Source organism: Accipiter gentilis, chromosome 3 (genome assembly GCF_929443795.1).
Source record: "Accipiter gentilis chromosome 3, bAccGen1.1, whole genome shotgun sequence".
Taxonomy (NCBI): Eukaryota; Metazoa; Chordata; class Aves; order Accipitriformes; family Accipitridae; genus Astur; species Astur gentilis.
Genome location: NC_064882.1, coordinates 5,867,800 through 5,886,682, shown reverse-complemented (window position 1 = coordinate 5,886,682; position 18,883 = coordinate 5,867,800).

Sequence of the window (18,883 nt, the reverse complement as noted above, 5' to 3'; positions counted from 1 at the left end):
ACAGAAATTCGAAACATTAATGCTCCTGCTCCGCTAGCATGCTGTCCAGCAGCGGAGACAGTATACGGAACATCGGAGCCCCCCCTGCTGCCAACGGCACCACCGTTAGAGGAACAGAAAACACCGGTTGCAGCTTTTCCCGTAGAAGAGCTGAATTTTTTGGGGAAGGGAAATAACGCCAATGTTCCTATGGCCCCATTAACACCCGAGGAACAGGCGGTGATAAATCCTTTGCCGGAAAAGTTGAGTCAGCCGCCGTTACGAGCAGAGGATGTTCCTCTGCCCATGGACACTGATGATTGGGGGGCCCCACAGGACTTAGAGAATACTGGGGAAGCTCAAAACCAGCTATGTACCGATTCTGATGATACAGACAAGGACTTGACTACTCTAATATTAGAACAAAAAAAGACAATGCTAGAATTGTTAAAGGAAATGCGGAAAAGAGACAGGGGTAAAAGTGGGCAGCCGTTGACGAGAAAGTCATATGAGAAAGCAGCAACTGCGATCATCGAGAGTATGGATTCTTTTGCTAAAGTGGTGGGCAATGGGGAAGAAAAATCCCCCAGGGACAAAACGCAAGAACTGATTGACCTGTGTGTACCAAAGGGGAAATTAATGCCCGATGAGGGGAAAGGGTCTGAAGGGAGATACGAGGATAGATACAAAGGAATGCGACGGCTAACAGACCTGCCCTCACGAAACACGGAACCAGCCCGGGCAGGACCCCCACCACCACCACCCAGCGATCCGTCTTTTTCGCCGGGACAATGCTGGCGCGGGATTATCGAACAAGCCACTATAGAAGGAGTCATACTGCCACCCACTATCAGCTCATTTCCCGTGTTCACTGAACCAGGAGGGAAACGACAATGGGCGCCTCTGGACTGGAAAACAGTTCAAGAACTGCAAAAGGCCATCATGCAATATGGGATAGACAATAAGTACGTACAACAAATGATACAACAATTTTTCAAGGCACAAACCTTAGTGCCCACGGATATAAAGGTTTTGGTGGAGATATTCTTCGAACCAACTCAGAGGTTGCTGTTTCACGATCGGTGGAGGCAGAAAGCAGAGGAAGCCCAGGTGAGAAATTTAGATGCTGGGGCACAAAATCCACTTGCGTTTGTCAGTATTGATATGTTACTCGGCACGGGACAGTTTGCTACTGGTCCCGTTCAGGCTTCATTAAGACCAGAGGTTTTACAATTGGCACAACAACTAGCTCTGGAAGCTATTTCAGAGGTGCCGCAAGTGGGTAAGCCGGTTCCACCCTATTCTCAAATCATGCAAGGGGAAGAGGAACCGTATATGAAATTTCTTGACCGTTTGAAAGCTGCTGTTGATGCATCGCCCACTTTAATCCCCGAAGCGAATGCTGCGGTCGGAAAGGATTTAGCTATTCAAAACGCGAATGTGAAATGCAGGCAAATCATTGCGTCGCTTCCACGTACAGCTACGTTAGTGGATATTATAGAGGTTTGTAATCGCTTGCCTCTGATACAGGAACAAGAAAAAGCTAAAATACATGCTGAAGCTCACGCTGCTGCACTCGCGGTAGCATTGCGACCGATGGTGCGACAGGGGAAGGGAGACTACGGTCCACACAAAGACCCCCCCGTGTGTCATCGGTGTGGTCAGCTGGGGCATTTGAGACGCACGTGCCCCCAACGTATAACAACGCAGCCTCGATCTGTGCCGACACAGACTAACAGCAGCCGATCCAACTTTCCTGGAGTCTGTGAGAGGTGTGACAAGTTCGGACACAAGGCCAGCGACTGTCGGTCAAAGTTTAAGAAAGACGGAACACCATTAACATTCAGCAATCAGGGAAACGGGATAACGAGCGCCAAGATGAGGGGCGCCAAGACATCAAGTGCCTCTCAGACGGGGGTGATGGAGTACCCGGTTGTCTCTTAAAACTTAAGGCAGCCACCAAAGGAAGCGCAGGAGTCGACCTGGCCGTTGCCGCTGACACAATAACTGATGACAAAGTTCATGTTGTTCCATCGAATGCTACTGGGCCTTTGGGTCTTGGACTAAGTGCATTGCTTTTGGGACGCTCTTCTGTTTCTAAACAAGGAATATTCGTCTTGCCTGGAGTTATTGATGCTGACTTCACAGGAACTATTTCGATTATGGTGAAAGTGTTTGTTCCTCCTGTAACCGTTATGGCTGGGACCCGAATTGCTCAATTAGTGCCCTTCAGGGCTAGCGTCCCCTGTGTCAGAGACGCCGAACGAGGGGGTGGGGGATTCGGATCTACTGACACCCCATTCGTGGCCTTCACAGAAATAATTGGATCTGCCAAACCCGTTCGTCAATTCAATCTATATGGACCTTTGGGAAAATCTCTGCTCGGTAAACGTATGCTCCTCGACACAGGGTCTGATGTGACCATAGTTCCAAAGGAAGAGTGGTTTGAGGGCTGGGAATTACAAAATGTCAACACCGTGGTAACAGGTATTGGAGGCCAGAGTTCCACACAAATTAGCGTAAATTTCATAACGATTGAGGACTGTGAAGACAAGAGGACGGCACATGTAAGGCCTTATGTTTTGAATACTACCGTGTGGCTTTTGGGTCGGGACGCTTTGGCACAATGGGGGGTTAGATTGACCACGCATTTTTAGAAGCGGCCATTGACAAGCGACCAACCCTAAAACTGAAATGGCTAACGGACAGACCCATTTGGGTTGATCAATGGCCGCTGGTAACAGAAAAGGTCGCTGTTTTAGAGCAACTCGTGGCTGAACAGATGGAAGCAGGACATTTGGTTCCTTCCACAAGCCCGTGGAACACTCCCGTGTAGGGTTCAGTTATATGGAAGTTAGTTATTGGACCTGAAAATAGCTCATGGTCACAAGATTGTTCCAGGCGCCTTTAGAAGGCCTTGAACAGAATAAATAAGAAGATAGAAGAAGAAAGATCCCAATTAGGAAAACACAGGTGCACATTCCACGATAAAGGGAACTTGGCACAAACAACCTCAATTCAGGGGCTTATCTTGACCAATTGGACTAAGACAAGTCTTGTATGCTCTAATTAACACAACCAATTATGTCTTATGTTTGTGCGCGTGGACAGTATCGATGTAACCAATCACCACTTATGCTTGTGCGCGTGGACAGTACCGATGTAACCAATCACCTCTTATGCTTGTGCGTGTGGACACCAAGTGCTTGCATGTAGTAGCCAATCAAAGTCTCTCAGCAACTTAGAGAATTGTATAAAAATGATTAGCTAAGCTCAATAAACTGGCGACTTTAATCATCACATTGGTGTTCCGTCGTCCGGGCCCCGCACGGATTAATCCCTAAACCCTACACTCCCGTATTTACCATCTTGAAAAAGTCGGGTAAGTGGCGTTTGCTGCAGGACTTGCGTGCAGTGAACAAAGTAATACAAGATATGGGATCCCTACAACCTGGTATTCCAACCCCTACTATGCTCCCCAGAGACTGGCCTTTAATTGTTGTTGACCTTAAAGACTGTTTTTTTACAATTCCGTTACACCCAGATGACTGTGAGAAATTTGCTTTTACCGTCCCAACCGTAAATCGGCATGCGCCAGCTAAGAGGTATCACTGGGTCGTTTTGCCACAAGGCATGAAAAATTCACCGACTATATGTCAATGGTTTGTTGACATCGCTCTCGAGCCATTTCGCAAGAAATGGAAGGAGGCTCTGATATATCATTACATGGACGACCTGCTAGTCTGTGCACAACAACTTTCACCTGAACAAGTGTTAGCTGACCTGACGTTATACCTTGGGGCATTTGGTTTAGTCATAGCCCCAGAAAAGGTTCAGCTGACAGCACCCTGGAAATATCTGGGTTTGCAGGTTGCGGAAGCCTCTGTACGCCCCCAAAAGCTATCGCTACACAAAGACATACGAAATGTACATGATGTACAAAAACTTGTCGGAGACCTGCAGTGGATCCGGCCTTATTGTGGTATCACCAGTACAGACTTACAACCACTGTTGGACTTATTGCGGGGCAGCAATAGCCTAACTTCTGTACTACATCTAAGTGCGCCCGGGCAGCAAGCCTTGACAGCAATTGAGCAGAAAATCACATCATCTATGTCTGGCAGATATATCCCTGATTTGCCCATAAATTTGTATGTATATAACTCAGACAAGGAAGTTGCGGGAATTCTGAGTCAGTGGGATGAGCAACAAAAACAAAACCCATTGGTAATACTAGAATGGATATTCTTGCCTGCTAGCATGTCAAAAACGGTAGTCACTAGAATTGAAGCTCTGGGGATGTGCATTCAAAAAGCAGGGGTAAGGGCGAAACAAATTTCAGAGAAGCAAATGGACAAAATCATTTTACCTGTATCACTTGATATTGTGAGTAATGCCATGACGAAAAATGACTGCCTTGCAGTAGCTCTGCTGGACTTCAAGGGGGAAGTAGATAATCACTACCCCCCCCCCACCCCCCCCATTATTTAAAACAATGTTAACAATGGAACCGCACTCTATCTGCAGCAATAAGCCGCTGGAAGCCATTACCGTTTTTACTGATGCTAGCAGCAAGACAGGTAAAGCAGGATTTGTATATTTACAGGACAGATCCTGGAAATCCGAAGTCATTCTGTCAGAGGGGTCAGTACAAGTGCTCGAGCTATTAGCCGTATGCTCTGTTTTTAAAAAATGGGATAAAACACCTGTCAACATTATTTCAGATTCTCAATATGTCGTGGGGATAGTCAAACGTATGCATAGGTCCCTACTAAAAACTGTAAACAATAAGCAGCTGTTTATGACACTTTTAAAATTATGGATGTTACTAGAAGAACAGACTTATTTTTTATCGATCATGTTCATAGCCATACAACGCTGCCGGGATTCATTGTGGAAGGTAATGCGCGCGCGGATCAACTGGTAGTAGCCAATGCAAACATCTATTTTAATACACCCAAACCTGATCTGTTTGGACAAGCACTGCTATCCCATAAATTTTATCATCAGTCGGCAAAAGCGCTGAGTAAACAATTTAATCTTCCACTGCAGCAAACCAGAGCTATTCTTGCTGCTTGCCCAGATGTTGGAGCGGCGGAGGAATGCACGTAAGTCGACCCAATATGAGTGATAGAAGTGATTCAACTTTATTTGCGCAGCTAGCTCATATTTATACAGTTTGCGATAATTATGCCTACTAGTCCTAATATGATTGGTACATTGCTAATGTTTTATTCATTACTAAAACACACCCACTTGTGGCTGGCAGCTATGCGTGTTCAGTAACTTTCTCATGAGAACTTCTTCAAAAGTTACTTGTGAAGTTATGCCAAGGTCACACTGTTTTTACCTTTCTCCCGATAACGGCAAGACCAGCTGTTGTTTTTCTCCTGCTATCAGTAAGGCCAGCTATTCTCGGCCAAGGCCTAATCTTGTTGCTCAAACTGACATTCTTTCACACAGAACTCTGCTCGCACAACTTTTCCACAGGCTCATGTCCCTTTTCAGCAAGCCAGCTCCCAACACCCAGACTGTGCGAATATTCCAAACTTACAACCACAGGGGGTGAACCCCCGGGGATTATCACCATTGCAAATTTGGCAAACAGATGTTACGGAATATCCCAGTTTTGGGAAATATAAATTTATTCATGTATCTATTGACACATATTCGAACCTTATGTGGGCTACTGTTCATATATCAACCAATGCTAAAGCCGTAATTAAGCACCTATTGGCAGCATTTGCCACCATGGGAGTGCCAACAGAAATTAAAACAGACAATGGCCCGGGATATCGCGCACAGTCATTAGAAACATTTTTACAGATGTGGGGGGTAGCTCATAATTTTGGCGTACCCCACAATTCCACTGGTCAAGCTATTGTTGAACGTGCACATCGGACCTTAAAGGATCGTTTAAACATTTTAAAAACGGGGGAAGATATGCGGCACTGTACTCCCCAAGAGTTAATAAGTAAAACACTGTATGTTTTGAATTGGCTACAGCCACGTGGTACTGAGGATCAGATCCCAATTAATAGGCATATGTGTGGGAACAAAAATGTTGATAAAAATCAGCCGCAAGTTTCAGTATTCGATCCGGTTTTACAGCGGTGGCAAGGACCTTGCAAATTATTTACATGGGGAAGAGGGTATGCTCGTGTTTCCACAGGTAACGAACAACCCCATTGGATACCGGCGAAATGGGTCAAGCCGTGGATTGAGCGACCAGATGCCACAGACAACTCAGAAGAGCAAGAGGCAGCGGAGACGTCAGCAGGTCCTGAAGCCCTAGAAAGACCGACTAGACAAATCACGACAGAGACCGGCAGTCAATGTGGAGATTAAGAATGCGTGTAAATAACATAGAGTATAATATCGTTTTTGGATATGTATTTTAGTGCGAGTGGGTAGAAAAGAGAGTAAATCATCAAAAAAAAAAAAAAAATTTTTTTTTTAACCACTGTAACAGACATTCAACTAATCATAATCAACTAACCTACTAACCTATAACTAATTGTATAGAGGCTAAGCAGTTTAGAATAAGTGCTGTAGAGAATAAGTAAATATATATATAGTTTAATGTTAATCAGTCCTCGGCGAAACATTACTCACAGAAGCCGAGTGTGGAAGTAGTTTTAAGATACCTGATATGTAGTCATTCATTAAAAAAAAAAAAAAGGTTTTTTTGCTAAACAGTTAGTTAAAACTGAAATTAGAAGTAACGTCATAGACTTAGTTAAGAATCTAGAAATAGGGCGATGGGAAGGTCCATTTTTCATTAATAACCTCGGGGCGAGATTATGCTTATGTTTTCACAGGTGCAAGCCCCTGATTGACTTCCGTTTGATTTATGCAACCATCATCACCCGAAGCATCATAGATGGTGCGGCAATACGAATTCCACCTCAGCCAAAAACTAATGCGTAGGTCATCTTAGCTAACATCACAGATTAAAATTCTCAGTGCATTACAGCCGCATCACAAAGCCCATGAACAAATTGATAAGACAACTATGACTTGTGCAGTGCGCCTGGCCAGCGAGTGCATGCGTCATAGGTTTTCAATTGAGGTGGATTTTGGCACCCGCCGGCCACGTGTGCTAAAATCCATTCCTCTGAAAATGTATAAATACCGGGATTTTCCGAAGAGCATCAGGCTGGTGTGCAGCAAAACCATAGTTGCCTCCGTAGGGACACCCACATAAAACTGACACCTACTGATTGCTGGGCTAAGTTTGCGGGACAAGACAGCAATATGCTATCCAAAAAAAAATAAAAATAAAAAAAAAAGTGAGAGAGGGGGAGATGTAGAGTTCAGTTATATGGAAGTTAGTTATTGGACCTGAAAATAGCTCATGGTCACAGGATTGTTCCAGGTGCCTTCAGAAGGCCTTGAACAGAATAAATAAGAAGATAGAAGAAGAAAGATCCCAATTAGGAAAACACAGGTGCACATTCCACAATAAAGGGAACTTGGCACAAACAACCTCAATTCAGGGGCTTATCTTGACCAATTGGACTAAGACAAGTCTTGTATGCTCTAATTAACACAACCAATTATGTCTTATGTTTGTGCGCGTGGACAGTACCGATGTAACCAATCACCGCTTATGCTTATGCGCGTGGACAGTACCGATGTAACCAATCACCGCTTATGCTTGTGCGTGTGGACACCAAGTGCTTGCATGTAGTAGCCAATCAAAGTCTCTCAACAACTTAGAGAATTGTATAAAAATGATTAGCTAAGCTCAATAAACTGGCGACTTTAATCATCACATTGGTGTTCCGTCGTCCGGGCCCGGCACGGATTAATCCCTAAACCCTACAGTCACTTGATAGAGAGGGCTTACAATCAAACTGTAATTTGGAATATGCATTCTCCAAAACCCCAGGACACCTAAGCAGGTCTGTGTGTCCTTTTTATTAGTTGGGGGAGACATAGCTGCTATTTTGTTAATCACATCCATTGGGATCTGACGATGTCCATCTTGCCATTTTATTCCCAAAAACTGGATCTCCTGTGCAGGTCCCTTGACCTTACTTTCTTTTATGGCGAAACCGGCTTTCAGAAGGATTTGGATTATTTTCTTTCCTTTCTCAAAGACTTCTTCTGTTGTGTTGCCCCATACAATGATGTCATCAATGTATTGCAGATGTTGCGGAGCTTCACCTTTTTCCAGTGCAGTCTGGATCAGTCCATGGCAAATGGTGGGGCTGTGTTTCCAGCCCTGGGGCAATCGATTCCAAGTGTACTGGACACCCCTCCAAGTAAAGGCAAATTGTGGATGACAGTCTGCTGCCAGAGGGATTGAGAAAAATGCATTAGCAATGTCAATGGTGGCATACCACTTGGCTGCCTTTGACTCTAGCTCGTATTGAAGTTCTAGCATATCTGGAACGGCAGCACTCAGCGGTGGGGTAACTTCATTCAGGCCGCGATAGTCAACGGTTAATCTCCATTCCCCATTAGACTTCCGCACTGGCCATATGGGACTATTAAAGGGTGAGCGAGTTTTGCTGATCACTCCTTGGCTCTCCAGTTGGCGAATCAATTTGTGGATGGGAATGAGAGAGTCTCGGTTGGTGCGATATTGCCGCCGGTGCACCGTCGTGGTAGCAATTGGCACTTGCTGTTCTTCAACCTTCAGCAACCCCACAACCGAAGGGTCTTGAGAGAGACCAGGCAGGGTAGACAACTGTTCAGTGCCCTCCGTCTCCAAGGCAGCTATACCGAAAGCCCATCGATACCCCTTCGGGTCCTTAAAATACCCCCTCCTGAGATAGTCTATGCCAAGGATACACGGAGCCTCTGGACCAGTCACAATGGGGTGTTTCTGCCATTCATTCCCAGTTAGGCTTACTTCAGCTTCCAATACAGTTAACTCTTGAGATCCCCCTGTCACACCAGAAATACAGATGGATTCTGTCCCGTTATAACTTGATGGTATTAGAGTGCACTGTGCACCGGTGTCTACTAGAGCCTTATACTCCTGTGGGTCTGATGTGCCAGGCCATCGAATCCACACAGTCCAATAGACCCGGTTATCCCTTTCCTCCACCTGGCTGGAGGCAGGGCCCCTCTAATTCTGGTTAGAGTACTCAGTATTCACTTCTTGTAGAATTGGCTCAGAAGTCCCTTCAAGAGGATCGGAAATAAAGTCAGCCCTTCTACTCTGTTTGGAAACTGGAGTGGCATTTTTCCTGGTAGAATCCCCTTTTGTGGGGGTTTTTCCTCGCAGTTCACGTTCCCGTGCATTTAGGACCGAGGTAGGTTTTCCGTCCCATTTCCTCATGTCCTCTCCCTGATCACATAGGTAAAACCACAGGGCACCTCGCGGTGCGTACCTTCTATATTCTCTCTCTTGGGCAGAAGACCGCTCACTCCTAATAGCTGAGACATTGGTCCTTACAGGTGGGGAATAGGACATATCCGTTTTGAATTGCTGGAAATCCTCGGACAGCTTCTCCACAGCTGAAATGCAGGCTTGTAGGGAGGAGGAGAGATTTTCTTCGTATTGACGCAGCTGGCGAGCCACTTCCTCCACTGTTGGTGCCTCTTCATCCTTCCAGGACATTACTGCCAATGCGTTGGCATAGGACGATGGTGCGCTCTGTACAAAATTCCGCCACATGGGTCGTGTGCATTGGACTTCGTCTGGGTCTTTGGGTAATTGTTGGTTGTCCGGGTCATGATGAATTGCCTCTAGCACGGCTAATTCCCTCAGATATTGAATACCTTTTTCCGTGGTGGTCCACTTGCTTGATTGACATATAACTTCTTCCTTAAAGGGGTACCTTTCCTTCACACTTGACAGGAGTCGCCTCCAGAGGCTGATGGCTTGTGTCCCTCTTCCAAGTGCCTTGTCAATGCCACCTTCCCTGGCAAGTGATCCCAGCTGCTTGGCTTCCCTACCTTCTAATTCCAAGCTATTAGCCCCATTGTCCCAGCATCGGAGGAGCCAGGTGATAATATGCTCACCTATACGGTGGCCAAAATCTTTTCGCAAATCCCGCAGCTCACTCAAGGATAGGGACCGGGTTATTACCTCTGGTTCTGCCTCTTCCTCCGGTTCCCGTGATGACCCTGGTTCACCATTATCCTTTGCTAAGCGAACTGATTTTTTTGTATATTTCCTTTTCTGTACGGGGGCAACCGATACTGGCCCAGGTTGGTCCTCTGGTTCAGTTGCAGTATCGCTCGCCGGGTTCTGGATAACCGCAGTGTCTGTTGTTGAGGTTTGGGTAGCCCGAGTTCTCGTTGCCGGGGCTGGAGGGGTCATGGTGCCTGTCACCAAGGTCTGGGTGCCTGCAATGCTCCTTGCCAGGCCTGGAGGGGCCGCAGCGCCCATTGTCGAGGTTTGGGTGGCCGCGGTGGTCATCGTTTTGTTGTTAGGTCTAGAGACTTTCTCTTCCCCTTGAGGGTACTGAGTAATGTCAAACAGGGCTCGATAGGCATGGGCCAGGCCCCAGCATGTTGCAGTGATTTGTATCTCTCTGGAGCTGCCGGGGTGACAGCATACCTTTTCCAAATATTTTACTAGTTCTTCTGGATCCCGCACTTGTTCAGGGGTGAATTTCCAAAACATTGGAGGTGCCCACTTTTCTAGGTACTTGCCCATACTACCCCACACACCCTACCACTCATAATTATCTAGCCTTGGGCACATCTCTGGGTGATCTTCTTAAATAGCTGTTTAACCTTGAACGAGAGCTGAACCACATTCAGAAGTATGCTAATTCCTAGCAGTAGGGCTAGGACCGTGCTAGTCCCAACACCCTAGGAGTATTCAAATTTTCCAAAATTCTCCAACACCATTGTAACTGGACTGAAGGAGAAAGGAAAGGGGAAGAAAGATACCCCATCCATAGACTGGTTTTCCATGGAGGAAATGTAAATGGTATAATTATTAATAGTTTCCCACAGATGGCACCTGCCGTATAAAGGTGACAATGCTAAGTGCAAATACCGGATTAATGCCACAGCCGATGACTTTATCATACCATAAACCAGTTTTATACCATACATCAAAGCAAAAATCCACCTCCCACGGATGATAAGCAGTAGAAGAGGAACTATATACAGCAAGCGAGGTGATACATAACAGAGCTTTAAAAGCCAGAGCAACAACTCTAAGAACTCATAAATCAACATAATGAATGCTTGGAACAAATTTGTTTTAACAAGCTCTGGTCGGGTTTGTCATTATCTCAACTCTTTGTGCCCCACGTTGGGTGCCAAAATGGACTGTCGTGGTTTAACCCCAGCCAGCAACCAAGCACCATGCAGCCGCTCACTCACTCCCCCCCATCCAGTGGGATGGGGGAGGAAATCGGGAAAAAAAGTAAAACTCCTGGGTTGAGATAAGAACGGTTTAATAGAACAGAAAAGAAGAAACTAATAATGATAATGATAACACTAATAAAATGACAACAGTAGTAATAAAAGGATTGGAATGTAAAAATGATGCACAGGGCAATTGCTCACCACCTGCCGACCGACACCCCGCCAGTCCCCGAGCGGCGATTCACTGCCCCCCCACTTCCCAGTTCCTAAACTCGATGGGACGTCCCATGGTATGGAGTACACCATTGGCCAGTTTGGGTCAGGTGCCTTGGTCGTGTCCTATGCCAACATCTTATGCCCTGGCTGGCCATGAGAAGCTGAAAAATCCTTGACTTTAGTCTAAACACTACTGAGCAACAACTGAAAACATCAGTGTTATCAACATTCTTTGCATGCTGAACTCAAAACACAGCACTATACCAGCTACTAGGAAGGCAGTTAACTCTATCCCAGATGAAACCAGGACAACTTCATAGACAGGCGTATCATCACCTTTGGAGATTTCACTCTCTTTCATCTTATTTGCATCTCTAAATTGTCCACAGCTTTGGCTGAGCCTGCAGCAGGCCCCATACTAGTGTATGCTGGTTTTGCTCATCCAAGGCATTTAGCAAGTATCCCAATAGAAGTACCCTCAAAGGAGGCATCTCTGTTAGGAATCTTAAAAGGCCTGTGATATAGTCTATTCTTGGAGATCAAACAAAAACTTTTTTCTGTTGAATAGTAGATAGTACATTATGTCCAGGTGCATGACTGTTAACTGATAGTTGAAAAATAACATTTTACATAGTATCATTCCACATCTACATGGAGCTTTTGAGTAGACTACCACTATACCAAACATTATCAGGTAACATTGCACACCCAAAAAAAAGTCAGAATTAGTATTCTAATATAAAGCATCTCATCAGAGCTGAATTCAACCAAGCAATATATTCTGTCAACAAATTGATATTAACATTTAGAGAACAAGAGAAAATAAACCTTTTCAGTGCTTTTGTTTTCTCAGTATCTATTTGGCTATTACAAACCAGGTAATTGTTTTGTCCTCTGTGATCAAGCATTCATCTGGCTCCACTCCTACAGTCCCTACTACACAAAAATAACATCTAGTATCTCCAAAGCATCCAATTTTTGACAGGTTGGGGTTAGAAACACACCAAACAATTTCATTACTGTAATTTTTTTCTCCATTATTCATTCCTTTCACCTCCCATTGCTTGCAGAAAGATTGCCAGCTCCACTCAGAGACTCTACCCTGAAACACCAAGCTGCCAACACAGTGACTGCTCTATTTTTCAAGAGATTGCCACACCCTTTGAGACAGAGCATTCAGAAGCAGAAAGACTACTAACCGCAACCCATTCAGGACACATTTCACCACTGCCACTTCCCAGTTAAAGTTATGAAAAACAAAATAAGCAACCTGGGAATTCCCAGGAGACACACAAACTTTAAGGCAAGAGGTTAATGCAAACACTGCCTAATCATTTCACACTAACTCTATCATCTTTTCAGAACTAATAGGACTACCGTATGTCATTAAACACTTGAAATTTCTTGTTCTAGCTAAATGATTAGATTTTCTTTTAAAAGAAAAGACATGAGATTCATCATTACCTTAGCACCCTGCTGCAACAGAAAGGGTCTTCATAACTTGCCTGTAGCTGTATACTTTGTTTTTCATACAACAGCTGATCAGAAGAAGACTAGTCAATCTGATTCTGGGGGAGGAAATCTTAAAAGACCTGTCGTATAGGCTGTTCTTGAAGGTTGAACAAAATCTTGTTTCTGTGGAACAAGATTCTCTCCTGGAGAGAAGGGAGAACTCCTCCTTTCTGAAAGCACCTCAATAGCGTCAGCTGGGCAGTCACCCCCCACAACAAACACATTTCACAGGTGGGGATAAGGAGACTAGCAAAGAAGAGCTGGCGGGGGGGGGGGGGGGGGGGCAGGCATCAGAATTGATAAACAGAGGGGAAAAGGAGGGTGGGGTGGAGGTTTTAGCAGAAACTAATTATGTATTTGTTTATATCTTGTTTGATATTTTCTGTTAAAAGAAATCTGTTGTTGCCACTGGTGTTTTAATGAATGCTGGTTTGGCTTTAATAAACTTCAAGCTTCAAGTGCAAGCAGATTAATCTTGAAGTTCTGTCTAGTTTGCAGCCCCAGTACATCCTTACATCTCTTTAAGGATTTCTTTAAAAATTATTTGTTCAACCATGGAAAAAAAAAAACAAAACAACCCCAAATTAATTTTCAAATCCACATTCTTTGTGTAATCATTAAAAACAATGGACGTAAATCTAGTTGTGTTTGTCAGTGAGAAGTGAACTCTTTAGCCATACGAAGATACCATATCTGTTAGAAAATGTCTATAATTAAGAAAAATTGTGAATATATATAAAACCAAAATAATCTAGCTTTCCAGAATCAAACATTCAAGGAAGAGTCATTGGTTTCAGCAGAACAAATGTTTCTTGGTTCGAGATAGCAATTTAAAACTCAAGAAAGATAAAAGAAATAGGCAAGGATTTCTTTTTAGCTACAGAAGATTGTAGTCCAAATATTTGCTTTTTCTTAGTTCTGGGTAGAGCTAGGATCTGTTGTCTCAGGCAGTCCCTGTTATAATTGCTCATTTATCATCTTTGCAGTTGCTACATTCAATCTTCTGCTGGCCAAAAGGGAGGCACTCCCTTGCTTGGTGGTCAGAATGCACACCTGAGTCAAGGATAAAAATGACTGCTCTCAAACTGCAAGTGCAAACACATGAGGCTGGACTAGGGAGAGTTTTCTTAAGTGGTTTAGTAAAATGCTTTTTTTGTTGTGCATCTTCTAAAAAAATATCAAATATTGGAAACTGTCTATGGGTGAAAATATTTTTTAGCTGGGCCCTGCTCTAGGAACATTATCGAGAAATTACTCCTATGGAGCAAAGCATTTGCATTAGCCTTAAAAGAAGAAAATACCCTTAACAACTGACACTGCTAATCATAATGATGGGTAGGGGAATCAGGGAAATTTATGAAGCATCTCACTGACTTCCCAACAGGGCAATAAGGCTTTTTCTAAATAATAGGGGTCAGCAATGGAGAGTAAGACTTTGCTCCAGTTTTTTGTTGTCAATGACAAAGGTTCTGTTGATATTTCAGTCATACTGAATGAGGCTGCAACATGAGCCATATTGCTTGAAATAATTTCAAAGTGATAACCTAAGAAATAGTGGGGTCTTGCAAGAAAGGAGGCCTGATGCTTCCCCTCCCTACTGCACTGTTCAAAGACAGTGAGCAAAGATTAGCAAATACTTTGCTTAGAAAAAACCCTTGTTAGTGAAAATTCAAATTTGAGTATGTTCTAATACAGAATGACCTTGGTAGCATATAGATAGGATGTTCTTACGGCTGATACCACAAAGGTCATATAGGGTATCATAGTTTAGACTATCCAAACTAACGCTAAAAGACTGAAGCCGGTTTATCTCGTGTTCTAGCAGTTGTAAGGACTTTTACAGACTCATCGTAAAGATTCTTCTGATCTCCCATGTTGTGTTAATAGAAGCCAGTAGTCATTGTTTAAGAAACATATAAGAAAGAGGGAGAGTAGACAACAATCTTTTCCATCTTCTGATAAGAATTTAGGGATTTCCTGAGTTAGAGATTCAATTTAGAGCATTATTTTTAATATCTATTGGAAAAACAGGGATGTTAATTCTCTATCCTGTTTCACAAACTGATCTGAAATTTTGACCCAGAAGTAATAATACATAAGCACTTAACATCCGAATCAGAATGGAGAGGAACATTTTGCATTTACCATAAAAAGCCTTCTGTTTCTAAAATTATCCAGTGTCAGTTTCATGAAAGTAGGATTAACTAGCTTGGTAAACTACTTGGGTATTTGTTAGGCAAGTCATGCTTCATGACATTTTTGGATTTTTTTTAAAGATAGTACTCTGGAAAATTGCTAGTGGAACAGAAGCTTCTGAAAGACAGCTGGAGAAAGAAGTTAGGATCATACAGAATAAGATACACAATTGCAAACAAGAAAAGGTTATTACAGATGTCACTCATATATTTTTACTTTTATCTAAAGGAATAATCTGAGAGACAGATTTGCAGGTTGTCATTACAGTTAGCATCTGTAGCATGTTTCACCATCTGAATGCCCTGACTTTGTCCTTCTCTTTGACATCCACAGGTCCTAAAGGGTTTTTGAGAACTCAGGCAGCTTCTGCTAAACAGATTTCCCACTTGTCATTTGTCCAAATAAATTTGCTTTCAAGCTTGAATATATGTATTTTCCTCTAAGAGGTAGTAGCTGCTAATACTGTATTAGTCAGAAGAAAATTCACCTCAACCAACAGTAGAATAATAGAATAATCCTGGTTTCTAATTTCCTTACGGTGAAGTAGACTTAAAAGTTCATCTGTCATGCAAGTCTTCTGCTGTGTAACTGTGTTTCTGATAAAGACCCAGGTTTTTTTTGGCTGGGGTTTTTTCCCCTCCAGAAAAGGTGACTTTTGAGGGACTTGACTATGTCATCTGGAACAGAAAAGTTGTGAGGCAGGTGACTTCAGCTGGATTGGATTCTGGGACTCTGGCTACATCATTGTAAGTTACAGATCAGCGTGGGGTTTTGAGGAAATTTCTAACTCTATGCAAGAGTGATGTAAATTTAGAGGACAAAAGTATTTTTTTTTGTATTAGCAATACAATTGTTTTCTAGAAAATGGCTGATTTTCTTTCTTATGCAAATTCGTAGTTGATAATTTTTTGCACATGGTAGTAACTTACAGATATTTGAAAATCCAGAATATAGCCACAGTTTCGTCTTCAGCAGCATGAAAAGATCCTGGACTATTCCTCCCACCTTCCATCCCCTCCCTACCCTCTGCCCCTCTTCTGTTTCAGAGACAAGAGCAAATGGGAGGTAGGTAGACAATTATTGTAATGCCAATTCTTGAAAACTACTACATTGTTTGTAGTTGTGCTACAGTGCCGAGAATTTTATGATGGTTCTCCAGCAAGGAGCATGAAGCTAGAACCAAATCTTTGATGTTGCACATCGCTGGATTTAGACACTGACACTATTTCAATGCACCTTCATCATTGTGGATCAGCAGTCATTTGCTTTCCAACAAATCTTAGAAACCTGGTTGCTATACAGTAAAAAGGGTTTGGGATTTTTTTTTTAACCAACTCATTCCTGTAATTCTGAGGGCGAACAGAATGCAGAAGTAAAAGGTAGTGCTATGAAAGTTTGGAGGCAAAAAATCCTAATACCTTTTGTGAACTACCTGCATAGGCAGCTCTTTATTATATATTCAGACTAAAATCTAATCCATCTATTATTAGGAATTCATAAAAGGCAATAATTTTCAGAAACAGCAAAACCTGACAATATCTATTGTTTGAGGGAATAAAAAAAAAAAGGAAAAAAGACACCACATTATTCATTATGACAGCAATTGCAAATGCAAAGTAAAGTTCTGGCAAAGCATTTCCAGAAGGAAGAGTTTACTATGTATGACAAATCATATATTAATGATGCTGTCTTGAAATATTGGATTGAATTCATGCTACTTGCCTTAGGAACCCAACCGCAGATATTTTCAAGCATCTAGAAAGTGTTAAGAAAACACTAAGAAAATGGGAAGAAAACATCTTAATATTCACGAGCTACACATACTGGCTTTCTGACTTCTAGTAGTCTGCATAACGATGGAACTACCTTTCACACCCCAAATTCTTAGTCCACTCCTGAAAATAGTTATGCCTTAACTTTTTTGCCTCCTCATAGAAACTACAGAGATTTTCATTTTTTGAAAGATTAATTTTATTTATATATTTATTTCATCTATTTTAAATGCTGGAACAGTTAAAGATCTAGAGTCAAGGTACAATAACCTAGCTGTATATCTCTCTGGAATTTATAAAAAACATAGCATTTCACACAAAGGATGAGATTTTTCAAAAAAGATTTTTTAACATCCCAGTCATTTTAAACCCCAAATGGTATAGTTGGGGCCTGTAAAATTATATCAACCCAAGATATAATTCGGGTAGATCAGTACTTGATTTTTAGTGCTGTCACTTATGTTTCCAGTTGATAGAAGATGTAAATGATGCTTATGATGAAAAATTATATCAAATGAGAGAGAACTGGCATTACAAATCTCGTAGAAGACATAATTTTTATTCCAGGGATTTCATAAACCATCAACAAGTGCTTTACAGTCTAAAATGTTCTTCCAGTCTTCTCTCCTTTAGTATGGATGTGCTATACAATGAATTTAACTATTCAATAGCTGGAAGTTAGTATGGACAGGTCTTGCAGACTAATTGTGTTTTCAGGAATAGTGAAAAGATGAAATGAAAGGATGAAAGGTGAAATAGGTTTTCTCAGTTCTGATGTAGAGATGATAGTGCTTGTTATGGGAATATTATACTCAAAGAACTGTTATGGCCAAAAAAGAACATAATGTTATATACAGAGCCAAGAATCTATTTTTAAGCTAATAATAATCTTAACAGTCTAATTAAAATACAGCCAACTGATTAGTTTAGCTACAGTAATACTAACTCATAGTCGGAATTCATACTGAAAAGCCTTATTGGTGATGTCATTAAAATTGTTATTCAACCCTTACTACTATCTACTGCTTTTCTTTGGTGTTATCCACACCGCTCATGTGTCTCTTGGGTCACAAAGTTGATGGCACTAATCTCCATCAAGCAGAGAGGTGGTGGGGGAAACAGTGTTGCAGCAGGCCATCAGCATCCTGAGTTATTTCCAATTAGGGCTTCAGTTTAGGTGCGTGTAGAGGATCCCATCTGCCTCAATACTGGCATTCACCTGGGGATATTTTTACACGCTTTCTTATCACAGTCTGCTTCTTTCCCTGGTTCCCAGCTAAAGTTCAAAAGTTGCACCATAGCCTCCCTCAGCTTTATTTGCGATAAGGGGCTATTGCTCCTTAGGAAATGAATGAATAACCTGGTCTGTCAGATCTTTACAGTAAAGTCTATTCACAGGCCCTAACTAAAACAAGCTAGGCATTAATCACTAGACCAACAGAGAATTATTAAAAGCAGCTAAAAGCAGCTCAGGCCAAGGCAAGCCCAGACAAATCCTGAGACCTGCACTATCAGGTCAATACAAAACCTGTGGCCTTTCACCAGTCATGGCAAAGGTCATACGTACCCACTTACATGTAGGGAAAACAGAAAATAGTGGTCAGGTGGAGGTCACTGAAGGAGCAAATTGCTTTAGTAGATTATGCAGTCACAGAATTTGACTGCTTGGTCCTTACAGTTTGGAAAGAGGAAAATAATTGAACAGGGCCTAGGATGCAATGAAAAATGGAAGGATCTGAATAAGAGATTAAAACGGTGAGGTCAAAGAGTTAGGTAAAAATGTATTATGGCAGTTAAAGCACTTTTTAGGTGGAAAAAGATGAAGTATTGGGGAAAAAACACCAAACAAGAAAACAAAAAAAGCAAATAAATACCTACTCACATTTGCTAACACTTCCAAAAATTACCATGAATTGAATGTT